Below are 10,863 nucleotides of genomic sequence, written 5' to 3'. Positions count from 1 at the left end.
TTTTCTGAACTCAACACACTCATTACCCACATTCGTCGCCTTCTTTGATGGCACGTTCCTTGGGGTGCCCCGCCGTACTATTACGTGTCATGTTTTGGTAAGTCATTCTGCCATTGTTTTGAAAGATAGACAGTTAGTGTATGGCTTTGTAAGCCATAGTTTCTAAGTTTCGTTTCGGAATCGTGCCAGCTGTATGCTCAGAGTACAAATATTCCCACATATCTAGAAAAAAGAATGAAGGTCGGTGTAAATATTTTAACAAATTGTGATCTGTAGGTGTGCTCTGTTTTTTATATAGTGATGCATTTTCTTTTTTACTTGCGTAATAAAGCTCGTTTCATTTAAGTTCTTCTAAGCACACGACAGTCCGATAATTTTGCGACGACGGAAGATGTAACAAAGGCCTGCATCACAGTTTGTAACATTTCGAAAACGCCAGGGGCATAATATCCTAAGCTTTTTTAGTGACTGAAAACTTAGTTGTTGGTTGGAAGGTATGGTCTATTAAATTGTTTTGTATGATTCAGTTTCGAAGCTGCAATAGGCACTACTCCAATAACCGTTTTTGTTGTTTCCTAGAAACTAAATGAAGTATGCATGGATTTGAGTTATGTAGTAGAAGTGGGTGGAGCCATGGAGGTAGTATAATTCCATGGGTGGAGCAGTCAATCAGCCCTGATCACTGTTGTCATTTAGTTTCCAGTATCAGTAAAAATGGTGTGGACTGTTCAGCAACGTGTTGTGACTGTTGAACGTTATTTCAAAAGTAATGAGTCGTTTATCACCATTCAATGGTTTTTCCGTACAGAGTACAACGTTGAGCATAATGGTTCAGAACCTAATCGCAACACAATACGTCGTTGGGTTCTCTTTTCTCACAACTGGAACAGTTATGACGAAAAAGTTGACTGCACATCCTTGTACAGTGCGAACTACATATGACGTCGACAGAGTAAAAGTGTCTTTTCATCGAAGTCCTCGCTGCTCCACTAAGAGACGTGCTAAAAAGCTTCGATGTCTCGTCACTCACTACACTGCATTCTCAACCATGAGTTACAGTTCCATCCTTACTAAAATATGATCGTACAGAAGCTTCACGGACGTGATTTTGACAGAGGGTGTTCTGTGAAAGACTGCTTGAGGTTCTTGCTACTAATAATATTTTGTTAATGAAAAGCAATGAAGCTCACTTTCACTTGGCTGGTTTTGTAAACAAGAAAAAGTGTCGTTATTGGGCAGCAGACAACACATCATAAACTACTGTACAGTGCTAAAGTGACCACATGGTATGGAGTTTTCAATGTAGAGATTACTGCGCCTTATTCTTTATTTATTGAGAATGCGGTGCTGGCGTAACAGTAAACTCTGGACGTTATGTTGGAAAACTATGTAATTTTTTGCGACGACAATTTGAGGCTTTGGGGATCAACAAGGCAGAAATGTGGTTCCAGAAAGATAGAGCCACACCCCACACAGCTAATGCATCCATGGCACCTGTTTGAGAAATATTTTCTTTACAATTGATCTCACGTTTCAGCGATTTCCACTGGCCTGCATGCTCGCCAGATCTGTCAGTTTATGACTTCTTCTTGTGGAGCTATTTGAAATGCAAACTTACTGCCACAAACCTCATTCACTTAACGATCTGACAGTTGCATATGTGAGGAAATTGCTGCTGTTTCTAAGGACACTTTGAAAAAAGTTATGCAGAACCTTAAAGAAAGACTTTTAATGTTTGTGCTTGAAGAAAGACGCCATCTTATTTTGAAAAATTAATTGGAGATCTCAAACCAGGTAACTTACAGGTTGTATTGATGTAAATACATTTGATATATGATCAAAATAAATCTAATCATAGTAGTATGGGTCTCATGCATTCTTTTTGCGCCACTGTGTAGAAATAACACACAACTTTTTTTACGTACATGTTACATCTACACAGTTTATTCTGTGTCTTGCACACTATTTTTTTATATTGTTTCTATAATAACAAATCAGTAAACAGTCAGATCAATGGTCTTTCGATGTTTGGGGTAAATATCTTACCAGACGTTGCACATCTTACAACAACTGAAGTGAAAACTATCACAATTAGTACTTTCCCAAATACAGTACGTACTTCACAGATAAAGGCCGTCTTCACAGCATTGTCACTTGTCGTGACTCTGGTTTGTGTTATGTCAGCTGAAACTTCTGGTAACACACCTTAGTTCACTGCCAGGCCACTTGCAACAAGTTTATCAATCCATCGTATCATTTTCGTATTCAGTGATTTAAAACCTTCAATTTGTTTTCGTTTCATAGTAAACAGAGGCTACCTTCAGTACACTGTGCTTCTGATTAAGAATTCTTGCCTGTGTGTAATGGCTATGGACCACAACAATAACATTTATGCTGAGAGTGACTGTTTGGACTCAATCTGACTGTTTAGTAAGCACCTTGCTCTGGTAATGTGCAGATGGCTCATGTACGTTGTCTCCAATAAAATGGCGTTACTCTATGTATATATTGTGTATAAGACACACCCAAGTCTATCCCAAGTTCCTACACTGGTGACTCCGATGACTCGTGAAGACCATGTACAAGGTAAAATTCACACTGATATAGGTACGACAATGTGACCCGCACCTAGCTGCTGGCTGCTGAAATTCGCATGCCACACAGATGGTTTCCATTCTGGACAGTGAAGTGCTTCTCAACCATCTCTTCTACCATCTATAGACATCAACTGTGCAAGTTAATTGCTTTGTTAATGTGGTTCTACTTACGACAGCAGTAGATTGCAGCATTATGGCTGCACAGATTCACTTTCATTCGCCATGCACATCCTCCACACTATGTGCAAATTCCTTTGATCCAGCCTAGATGCTACCAGTTGCCTGGATTTCTAACATGGACATGAGACATACCCAGTTTCATCCGAACCAACCTCAAACCTATCCTTCGAGTGTCAACAGTTTATTTATGATTAATGGAGTTGCTAATGAACATCCACATCAAGAAAATTTCATCAAACATTCACAACATATTTCCATTGTTGATGACAATGCTGCCTGCCATGCACCACAAAATCAGCCTCCATGTGCTTTCTTCCAGGTAATGGCCAAGCCCAACCAACTTCGTCCGATCTGTTCCGACTCTGACGTCTCTGTGCCTAGCTGCAGCGATGGCCTTCGCACATCAGCTAACCCCCATCTCCCTGTGACCTGCTCCACACCTGCACGGAACATTGCCATCCACATTGTGCCGAGGACTGTGCAGAATTCTGCCTAGCACGCCAATCCTGTGCCCGCACAGAACATTCCCATCTGCATTGCACCCAGGCTTGGGCAGAACGTCACCGAGGATGCTAAACTCTCGCTTGTGCGAACATCGTCAACCGTGCCACACCTGCATAGTTTCTAAACATGGACGATTCCATTGCACTAAGGCAGAGCCACATCTATGCTTATCATACAATGTACATATCACCACAGCCCAGCATAGTGACCTGCAACCTGTCAAAACAAACGACTTCGCGCCATTTGGCTACAACCCATGCGATGACACGTCAATGAGCGGTTGTCACCAGGCTTTTCGCTACTCAATAGTGCTTGCAACATTCGAGAATACTATCCTTGACGCCTCACCAGTCTGCAGGTCAGTGAATCTTCTCTCACCCCACTGACAATGACTGCTAATGGTATCACATCTCCCATTCTGCCCATGAACATGATCTTATCGTTGACTCATAGTCTTGTGAATGTTCTGTGAGGCTTCCATTTATAGCTGTCCTACTTCTGACGAACCATTTCCCAGCAGTCATCAGCTCTGACACCAACTTCCTACAACTTGAAGAGTCATCGACAATGGATGATCCTGTGCGATTGCAACCACATGAAGCTGCCAGCTCATTGATCACAGTTCACGGATTTGTCACACGGACTCTGGGAGTGTCATTATCTCATTGCCTCACGTGGACATTCTCTCATAAGGCTATCATAAAGTCAGACCTAGCGATGGAATTTCTACACCAATTCCACCTGTCGCTATTCACTCAACACACTGTGCCCCTGTACGTCCACATGGGCCTCTGCATCCCAAGATCTTTCATCCTGGCACCTTCGCCCCTACATGTTACATTAACCATTAAAAAAATGCAGCAAGAAGATAATTGTACATCTGATGCACACTCAGGCCGTGTGCCTCCTCATCTGACAAGTTCTTAGCAACTCACCAACACTATGTCGACTGCTGTGCATGATCATACATACTCTGCATTGAGACTGTGATGCTTCTGCATCCACATATGAGCAGCTCATCGTCTCAACATATTACGTCATGAGATGACCCTGGTCGTGTGTGCAGGGGTAGCATTCATCTCACGCTTGGTGAGGAGAACCCTACGCCATAGTGACGTAATACTACGTTATCGTAACGTAAATAACCTAAATCGACTACACGAGTGCGTATATCGATCTCTGCGGTTGTACCGATAACGTCAAAGTTAAGTGTAAATACATGTGTACAAACGAAGTGACAGGAGTTATCTGTTACGCTCATCCCAGCTGAATTATGTATTAAGCTGTAATCCCAACAATTTGGGAAGATTTTATGTCTTTCAGGCACATTACGAATGTCTGAACGAAGGAACCATAACGAAAGTAAAAAAAAGCTTTTAGTCAATTTTTTTTATAAATCCGATGAATCGTGCATAAATCGTGTGGATAGAAACGTGAAATAATTACTTATTAAGCTGCAATCCAAAGAATGTGGGATGTTATTGTGTGTTTCATGAACATAATGAAAATCTGAATGAAGGAATCGTAACCAGAACGAAAGTGTCTTGTTATTTTTCTAGCCTGAAATGAATGCTACCATTTCTTTTTTTAAAAAATCCGATGAGTCGTGTCTAAATCCTGTGGATAGAAACATGAAATAATTAATTATTACGCTACAATCCAAAGAATGTGGGATGTTATTGTGTGTTTCTTGAACATAACGAATATCTGAATGAAGGAATCATAACCATAACGAAAGTGTCTAGGCATTTTTAGTCTGATTAATCGTGCATAAATCATGTGGATAAAAACGTGAAATAGGGAGAAATTAAAGTGTTTCGTATTTTTATAAAATCCAATGAATTGTACATAATTCATGCGGGCAGAAACGTTAAACTGAGAAACTGAAGTTCGAAGTAATCCCGAATGTTGTTGGAAATATTAAACCATCTAGTCCCATTTAATTTTGCCTTCATGTTGTAAATCAACTAAGAACAATGAACAGTGCACATTCAAGACGCACACAACAGTCGATGTATACAGAATTCACACAACAGTCGATAGGACAACGCGTGAAACTCATGATGAGGCCTGCCTACGTCACGTTGACGTAGGGCTCCCCTCATCTAGCGTGAAATGAATGCTACCCTCGTGTGCAGACGTCTCATGTACATTATCTTTGAGAATGTAGGGTACGCTGCGTAGAGATCCTGTTTTCGATATTCTACACCCATCCATATTCCGAGTTCCCACATGTGTATTTGGCTCTTCGAATTGCATTGTAAATATTTTGCTCATATTCTGCTTCATTTTTGCTCACATCTGTAATATTGGATGAATAGTAAATGATTTCGCATTTGCTTTTCTTTCACATAAAATAGACGTTGGTTTCGTCACAGTGTTCTATGGACATTATTTCTTCCTACCTATAAATTCACATGTGACCTGCTCGATTTAAATACATTAGAAATATATTGATCGTATTCCATTTTATTTTAGTTGGCATCTGTTTTTTGTACTCTTGTGCGACACGATCAGTATACTTAAACTCATTTAAATTGAACTGTTCACACACAGATTCGTAGGTAGGCACAAATATTCTCAGAGCACCATCTAATAGAAACAGCTTCCTTTTTTTTTTTTTTTTTGAAACAAAAACGAATACGGGCCATTTACTCTCTATCCAGTATTACAAACATCAGCAAAAATAATGCTGATTATGAGCAACATGTTCACAATCAATTCAAAGAGTGCAATACACACAAGAAGTCGTAATTAGTAACATAATGCTGTCAGATGATTTTTGAGGTTTTGCTATGTGCTAAGGCACAGTTATTTCCACTCAGTAATAGAAATATGGTCGAAATTGCAATAATGGGTTTTACAAATAAATAATTCTACTGGCAGAAGGCGACCACAGCGTCATTTACAAAATAAAAGATGACTGTGGGGCTCAGCTAGGATGATCTATGGAGCAAGTATTAATGTATGTAAGTAAGTATGAAGTTAATCTTTGTTTTTGATTGAGATTTTTCGAATATATTACTTTGCAAACTTATAAAAACTTTTCAGTTTCCAGGCGCGCACGTTATTACTGGATTACTAGGCTTAACCATAAAGTATAAATGAAAAACATTGTCTTAATATGATTCTTCAGTTTCTCCCAGCGTATTTGTTGCTCGAACAGTCCAAGGGTATACTGCCGGTTCATAGTGTCCAACGGGCACTATGAACCGGCAGTATACCGGTGGACTGTTCGAGCATTGTCATAATAAATCGCGTGTTTCTAATTACAAGTTTAGATTTTCGCGCCACATTCTCTAATATTCTAAGATCTTTGCCAAGCCAATATGAGTGGTGCTGTCATTCTCTGCTTCTGCCTAATACACGACGAAGCTAGGTCGTATGGAAGTGCAGCTGCTGCAGCATAATGTACAGCGCAACTCGATGGTGGAACTAAGTAGTTTCGGTTCGTTCCAACTTTGGCGGCTCTGGTTGCATATGTTTTGAGATTAGGTGTCTTGTCAACAGATCGGAAAACTAAGATATGAAGTGGGAAAAGGAAGAAAATGTTTTTTTAAATATATATCTATGCTGTGCATAAATATTTGTTTGATTTCAATTATGCTGACTACAAAAACATGAAGCAATATCTAGCTGCACTTGCGGCTGCCCTACGGGACCTAAACATCGAGGGATTGATCATATCTGAGCTCCAGAGCACAGAAAACAATTTGTCAGTCAGAATTGTCAATTCTTTCGTAATGGAATTCGGCATAGGTGTACGACACGGATCTGTCCTTGGACTCTTCTTCATTGCAGCTGTCAATGATTTACCTAATAACAGCCCAGAGCCCCCCTGTCGTATGTTACGCTGACGATACAACACTACTTACCACACATCACAATATTTCAGATGTGAATAGCCTTTAACTCATGTGCAATCCCGATAAAACCAAACAACTTTTGATGAGAATGTCAAATGAAGTAGGTGATAAGCCAGAAAAACTCTCAGGTATTTACATTGACTCAAAACTCTAATGGGAGGAACATGGTAACCACCTTACCTTGAAACTAAGTGAGACAGTGAGTTTGGACTACATTAGGATGACGTACTTTGGGCTTTTCTAGTCACATATTTCAAATTGTTGTTGTGGTCTTCAGTCCTGAGACTGGTTTGATGCAGCTCTCCATGCTTATCTACCCTGTGCAAGCTACTTCATCTCCTAGTACCTACTGGAACATACACCTTCTGAATCTACTTAGTCTATCCATCTCTTGGTCTCCTTCTACGACTTTTACCCTCCACGCTGCCCACCAACACTAAATTGGTGATCCCTCGACGTCTCAGAACATGTCCTACCAACCGATCCCTTCTTCTAGTCAAGTTGTGCCACAAACTTCTCTCCTCCCCAATCCTATTCAATACCTCCTCATTAGTTACGTGATCTACCCACCCAATCTTCAACATTCTTCTGTAGCACCACAATTCGAAAGCTTCTATTCTCTTCTTGTTCAAACTATTTTTTGTCCACGTTTCACTTCTATACATGGCTACACTCCATACAAATACTTTCAGAAACTACTTCCTGACACTTAAATCTATACTCAATGTTAATAAATTTCTCTTCTTCAGAAACGCTTTCCTTGCCATTGCCAGTCTACATTTTATATCCTCTCTACTTCGACCATCTTCAGTTATTTTGCTCCCCAAATAGCAAAACTCCTTTACTACTTTAAGTGTCTCATTTCCTAATCTAATTCCCTCAGCATCACCCGACTTAATTCGACTACATTCCATTATCCTCATTTTGCTTTTGTTGGTGTTCATCTTATATCCTCCCTTCAAGACACTATCCATTCCGTTCAACTGCTCTTCCAAGTCCTTTGCTGCCTCTGACAGAATTATAATTTCATCGGCGAACCTCAAGTTTTTATTTCTTCTCCATGGATTTTAATACCTACTCCGAATTTTTCTTTTGTTTCCATCACTGCTTGCTCAATATACAGATTGAATAACATTGGGGATAGGCTACAACCCTGTCTCACTCCATTCCCAACCACTGCTTCCCTTTCATGCCCCTCGACTCTTATAACTGCCATCTGGTTTCTGTACAAATTGTGAATAGCCTTTTTCTCCCTGTATTTTACCCCTGCCAACTTCAGAATTTGAAAGAGAGTATTCCAGTCAACATTGCCAAAAGCTTTCTCTAAGTCTACAAATGCTAGAAATGAAGGTTTGCCTTTCCTTAATTTGGCTTCTAAGATAAGTCGTAAGGTCAGTATTGCCTCATGTGTTCCTATATTTCTATGGAATCCAAACTGATCTTCCTCGAGGTCGGCTTCTACCAGTTTTTCCATTTGTCTGTAGAGAATTCGTGTTAGTATTTTGCATCCGTGACTTATTAAACTGATTGTTCGGTAATTTGCACATCAGTCAGCACCTGCTTTCTTTGGGATTGGAATTATTATATTCCTCTTGAAGTCTGAGGATATTTCGTCTGTCTCATACATCTTGCTCACCAGATAGTAGAGTTTTGTCAGCACTGGCTCTCCCAAGGCCGTCAGTAGTTCCAATGGAATGTTGTCTACTCCGGGGGCCTTGTTTCGACTCAGGTCTTTCAGTGCTCTGTCAAACTCTTCACGCAGTATCGTATCTCCCATTTCATCTTCATCTACATCCTCTTCCATTTCCATAATATTGTCCTCAAGCACATTGCCCTTGTATAGACCCTCTATATGCTGCCTCCACCTTTCTGCTTTCCCTTCTTTGCTTAGAACTGGGTTTCCATCTGAGCTCTTGATATTCATAGAAGTGGTTCTCTTTTGTCCAAAGGTCTCTTTAATTTTCCTGTAGGCAGTATCTATCTTACCCCTAATGAGATAAACTTCTACATCCGTACATTTGTTCTCTAGCCATCCCTGCTTAGCCATTTTGCAATTCCTTTCGACCTCATTTTTTAGACGTTTGTATTCCTTTTTGCCTGCTTCATTTACTGCATTTTTATATTTTCTCCTTTGATCATTTAGATTCAATATTTCTTCTGTTACCCAAGGATTTCTACTAGCCTTCGTCTTTTTACGTACTAGGTCCTCTGCTGCCTTCACTACTTCATCCCTCAAAGCTACCCAGTCTTCTTCTACTGTATTTCTTTCCCCCATTCCTGTCAACAGTTCTCTTATGCTCTCCCTGAAACTCTGTACAACCTCTGGTTTAGTCGGTTTATCCAGGTCCCATCTCCTTAAATTCCCACCTTTTTGCAGTTTCTTCGGTTTTAATCTAGAGTTCATAACCAATAGATTGTGATCAGAGTCCACATCTGCCCCTGGAAATGTCTTACAATTTAAAACCTGGTTCCTAAATCTCTGTCTTACCATTATGTAATCTATCTGGAACCTGTCAGTATCTCCAGGCTTCTTCCATGTATACAACCTTCTTTTATGATTCTTGAACCAAGTGTTAGCTATGATTGAGTTGTACTCTGTGCAAAATTCTATCAGGTGGCTTCCTCTTTCATTTCTTACCCACAATCCATATTCACCTACTACGTTTCCTTCTCTCCCCTTTCCTGCTACCGAATTCCAGTCACTCATGACTATTATATTTTCGTCTCCCTTCACTATCTGAATAATTTTTTATTTCATCATACAGTTCTTCAATTTCTTCATCATCTGCAGAGATAGTTGGCATATAAACTTGTACTACTGTAGTAGGCGTGGGCTTCGTGTCTATCTTGGCCACAATAATGCGTTCACTATGCTGTTTGTAGTAGCTTACCCGCACTCCTATTTTTTTTAAATTCATTATTAAACCAACTCCTGCATTACCCCTATTTGGTTTTGTATTTATAACCCTGTATTCGCCTGACCTGTATTCCTCCTGCCAGCAAACTTCACTAATTCCTACTATATCTAACTTTAACCTATCCATTTTCCATTTTAAATTTTCTAACTTACCTGCTCGATTAAGGGATCTGACATTCCACACTCTGATCCGCATAACGCCAGTTTTCTTTCTCCTGATAACGATGTCGTCCTGAGTAGTCCCCGCCCGGAGATCCGAATGGGGGACTATTTTACCTCTGGAATATTTTACCCAAGAGGCGCCATCATCATTGAATCATACAGTAAAGCTGCATGCCCTCAGGAAAAATTACGGCTGTAGTATCCCCTTGCTTTCAGCCATTCGCAGTACCACAACAGCAAGGCCGTTTTGGTTAGTGTTACGAGGCTAGATTAGTCAATCATCCAGGCCATTGCCCCTGCAACTACTGAAAAGGCTGCTGCCCCTCTTCAGGAACTACACATTTGTCTGACCTCTCAACAGATAGCCCTCTGTTGTGGTTGCACGTACGGTACGGCTATCTGTATCGGTGAGGCACGCAAGCCTCCCCACCAATGGCGAGGTCCATGGTTCTTGAGTCATATGCTCTGATTATATGGGGGTGCACCCTTCACACCATCAGTTTGAAATTACAAAAAAAGCCTTAGGCATAATATGTAAAAGTAGTCATAGGGAGCACTGTCGTTATCATTTTTCCACACACAGAATACTCACAATTATATATTTATACATTTATGTGTCTTTACTCTGTATTAAAAA

General features: G+C 40.3%; 1 protein-coding gene across 1 annotated transcript in view; it reads left to right on the top strand.

Annotated features, from left to right (window-relative positions):
• Positions 1 to 6,655: 6,655 nt before the first annotated feature.
• LOC126355949 (mitochondrial enolase superfamily member 1-like) overlaps positions 6,656 to 10,863 on the top strand; it is a 94,275-nt gene continuing 90,067 nt past the window's right edge. The window contains exon 1 of the mRNA XM_050006536.1: positions 6,656 to 6,729. The gene's annotated coding sequence lies outside the window, so the exon portion shown is untranslated. The remainder of the gene's footprint in view (positions 6,730 to 10,863) is intronic.

The sequence above is a fragment of the Schistocerca gregaria genome, chromosome 3, assembly GCF_023897955.1.
Source record: "Schistocerca gregaria isolate iqSchGreg1 chromosome 3, iqSchGreg1.2, whole genome shotgun sequence".
Taxonomy (NCBI): domain Eukaryota; kingdom Metazoa; phylum Arthropoda; class Insecta; order Orthoptera; family Acrididae; genus Schistocerca; species Schistocerca gregaria.
This window is presented reverse-complemented; position numbering and strand designations above follow the sequence as displayed.